General features: G+C 35.6%; 1 non-coding gene across 1 annotated transcript; it reads left to right on the top strand.

Moving 5' to 3' along the window:
• Positions 1–298: 298 nt before the first annotated feature.
• LOC123323255 lies at positions 299–458 on the top strand. Its single transcript, XR_006539306.1, has one exon. It is a non-coding gene; the product is annotated as a U1 spliceosomal RNA (small nuclear RNA).
• Positions 459–4,057: the final 3,599 nt, after the last annotated feature.

The following is a 4,057-nucleotide window of genomic DNA, read 5'->3' as shown; positions in this document are numbered from 1 at the left end:
CAGTTGCTTTTTCTTATTTTCCTTTTCCTCTGCCCTAGCTTGCTTATTAAAGCAGACCACACCTCTGTGAGAGAAGAACAATCAGCCTATTTTGGAATCAGAATTTGCATTGACTGTAATGAATATTCTGGTCAAGCCCCAAATTGAGGTCTGAGCAAGGGCACCATATTGAGACTTCTCTATTTCACTGCTCAATTGCATTGTTATTGATGCCCTTTATATAACATGAAACATCAACTCTGATTAAGGAACACTTTAATCAGAACAACATTTCATTAAAAAGGAAAAAAAAAAAAGGATACTTACCTGGGAGAGAGAGACCACGATCATGAGGGTGGTTTTCCCAGGGCGAGGCTTATCCGTTGCACTCTGGATATGCTGCCCCCTGTAATTTCCCCAAATATGGAAAACTCAGAGTCATACACGTGGTAGTGGCACACTGCATTTACATTTTCCCCTGATATTTTTGGTTTACAAATGTGACACTCTGTAATTTGCTGCCAGGTATTTGCAAGTTAGGTTTGATCCTGTTTTTGCATGTAGACATTTTGCGTGTAGACATACAGTGCAGTAATTTTGCAGTATTACTATGCTGCACTAATTATGACAACGTTTTGTATTCCTTCTAAGATTCTGGTAGTTCTGTGTGACTTATATTTATGTTAGTGTCTACCTCTTGTGTTTTATTTTGTCTTGGCAAGATTTATTCTTTACTCCAGTGTTGTTGGTATCTTTTAAAAGGCTTCCTTCCTGCTTTGTGAGGCGGCAAAATCGTCTCCAAAAATCTGGTCCTCTGTTTTAAACCGCACCCAAAGACTCCTTTCTTTCTCTCTCTCTCTCTCTTTTTTTTTAAGATTTTATTTATTTATTTCACAGAGAGAGATAGGGAGAGCAGGAACACAAGCAGGGGGAGTGGGAGAGGGAGAAGCAGGCTTCCACTGAGCAGGGAGCCTGATGCAGGGCTCGATCCCAGGACCCTGGGATCATGACCTGAGCTGAAGGCAGACGCTTAATGACTGAGCCACCCACGTGCCCCCAAAGACTCCTTTCTTAATACAATTCCTACCTATGCCTCTTTACTGCTCGATTTTTTTCAAGGATTTATCATCTTGCTTAGTGTGGTCCTTGGCCAGCAACTTCAGCATCACCCAGCACCATGGGAGCCTGTTAAGAATACAGCATCTCAGATCTCACCTTTGCAAAATCTACCAAATCAGAATCAGCAGTTTAACAAGATTCCCAGGTGATTCTAAACGCATTAAAGTTTGAGGAAAAAAAATAAACAAACACTAATACAAAAGTATCTTACCAGTGTTATGATTGAAGTAAATTCTTGTGTGTCTGTGGACAAAATCTCCTTAATTTTTTTAAAAAAACAATTGTCCTTAATTTCTTTTTACTTCTCTATCCTTATTAAATCATGTTTAAATGGCTTTTACTAAAATTCATTTTCTACTTTTCCTAGACTGTTAGCCCCTTGAGGGGGTTGACAAAGGACTATATAACTCACAAAGCACTATTCACAAAGTTAACTTAAAAAAAAGTCTTGAGCTGAGAGAAATTGTGTGTTGCCCTTAGGAGTCTGAAGAAATTGCAGAAAACCTTTTGCATTTAAATAACTGTCTGACTGTAATCCACCTCCGTTGTGGAATGAAGATTCTCAGGGTGAAGTACCGGGAAAAGGAGCCTGTTTTTGATAAGAGGAAATGAATCTCATAGGGTGGAAATCTATCTTGAGCTCTTTTCTGCTCTCTGCTTTGGTTTCTGCTAAAGGAGAGTGGTAGCGGGAAACTCAGACACAGAAAATTGAAGAAGCAATGCTATAATAGTCGCTTTGATTGGGAATGACAGAGGCAGAAAAAGAGCGAGATTGTGAGCTGTGAATGAAGCTAGGGAGACTTGAGTAGATGCCACAGCTCCAGAGCAAAGCACACGGATCCCAGGATGGCTTATTAAAGAACATTTTTATCAAAGCTGATGTGGAACAAGTCGGTTATAATGTTAGAATGGTAAGGGTACTAAGTAATAATATTTTGATGGTTATTTTAAAAATCATTTTATGATCAGTTAACCAATATTTATTGTTAGAGGTACCAGGTATACATCTTTTTTAATTAACGAAAAAGTTTCCTGCGTTCTTTTAGTCTAATACCTAATTAAAAGCAGTTTGTTTAAGCTTGTGAGTTTAGTTTGTATATTTTAAACACTATCTTTTTTAGAATGCTTTAAAAATCTTATGATATATTAAGCGGCAATAGTTTTCCTCAAAGTTTTCCCTCTTCAACTTACACCACTAAAGTGATAACAGTAATTTCATACTTATAAAGGTATGTGTTAAGGCAATTGAAATAATTCATTATATACAACAACTAAAAATGCTATACAAAAATATAACTATTTTTATAATATTTGAAGAATACAATTATTTTGCATTTGTAATATACTCAGTAATTTTATTCGAAAAGAAAACAAGTCACAAGATGTACAATGATCAAAAATAAATACGTGAATTTTCAGATATAGTAGGTGAGGCTCACTCAAAAATATCTTACAATTTCCTCTCAAACTATCTTAGTCAACATATTGCTCTTTTGTACCATGAAATATAAGGATTCCTTGTTCTAAATTATGATTAAAGAGACCTTGGGTTAGAAAGGATAAACAATTTTAGTTGCAAAAAGTTAATGATGCAAAACATGCTCGTTAGTGGGATAGGGCTTGAATTTGCTAACAAATATCTCAAAGGGATTTTACGTTCTTTTGCCATTGTGATCTATGGAGTACTTTTCCTTTCCCTTACATGATTTCATTATTCTTCCAACATATAATTAGTGTCTTTTCTTTCACTGAGCTCCTGAGTAGCTGCAAAGCATAAGGGGTCTAATGCAAATGCCAGGAAGATTCCTCATAGTCGGATGAGGCCTCAGTCAAGGAACAGTGCTGGATTGCAAGCTTGTCTCACATGAGCCCTAAGGCCACAAATTACTCATTTTGAACTAAAAAGATAATGCTATTTTCTTTGGAAAACAAGACCCATATTATAATTCTAAGCAGCACAATACTACTTGAAAAGCATTATTTCCTCGTCAATTCCATGCGTTTATCGCTCTGAGATTTACTTCTGAGCAAACAGTTTAGATGTATTTTCTGTGATTAGATCCACAAAGATTCATTTCCAGGAACAACAGCCAGCATCTGTTCTAGAAAAGCCCTTATCAGAGTCTGGCCTGGAGGCCGGTAATATTTTAACAGCAACGACAGTAAAAATGGGATAGACCCAAAGATGGTGGCTATTTTTTTTATCAATATTAATTCATTTTATTTTTCCAAATAAAAACCATTGGAAAACTGCCATTGTTTTCCTCCGTAATTATTTTTTTAAATGAAAGGACAATATTAACTTACAAATTTAGTGATAAAATAATCTTAATTATTCTTTATTAACATGGATTTAGCTTATGAAAACTTACTTTGCTGATTTTATGTTTATGGTGAAAATCTTATCTCTGTCAGGTAATACTGTTATCTTAAATCTAGCTGGTGTCAGGAAGTGAAGGCTAGGAAAAACACTAGGGGTTTTCTGAGATTGCAGAGAGCTTCATGTTTCTGTTGCAAGATTCTGAAATCATCAATACAACTAAAAAATCAAGTGATAGAACGAACTTCAGTAACAGTACCTCTATATTAAGTATAGATTTAGCTATTTTTGTAATATTTGAGGAATATGGTCAAAATGCACTTGTTACACATTTAGTATATTATATTTGAGAAGAAAAGCTAAAACCATAGAAGATACATAATAATTAAAGAATGAATAGGTGAACAAATACTAGAAACAACAGGTGTTGAGGAGAATGTGGAGAAAAAGGAAGCCTCATGCACTGTTGGTGGGAGTGCAAACTGGTGCAGCCACTGTGGAAAACAGTATGGAGATTCCTCAAAAAATGAAAAATAGAACCACCCTATAATCCAGGAATCACACTACTGGGTATTTAACCAAAAAAATACAAAAACACTAATTGAAAGGGATACATGTGTCTTTATGTTTATTGCAGCA

This window comes from Neomonachus schauinslandi, chromosome 1, assembly GCF_002201575.2.
Source record: "Neomonachus schauinslandi chromosome 1, ASM220157v2, whole genome shotgun sequence".
Classification (NCBI taxonomy): Eukaryota; Metazoa; Chordata; class Mammalia; order Carnivora; family Phocidae; genus Neomonachus; species Neomonachus schauinslandi.
This window is presented reverse-complemented; position numbering and strand designations above follow the sequence as displayed.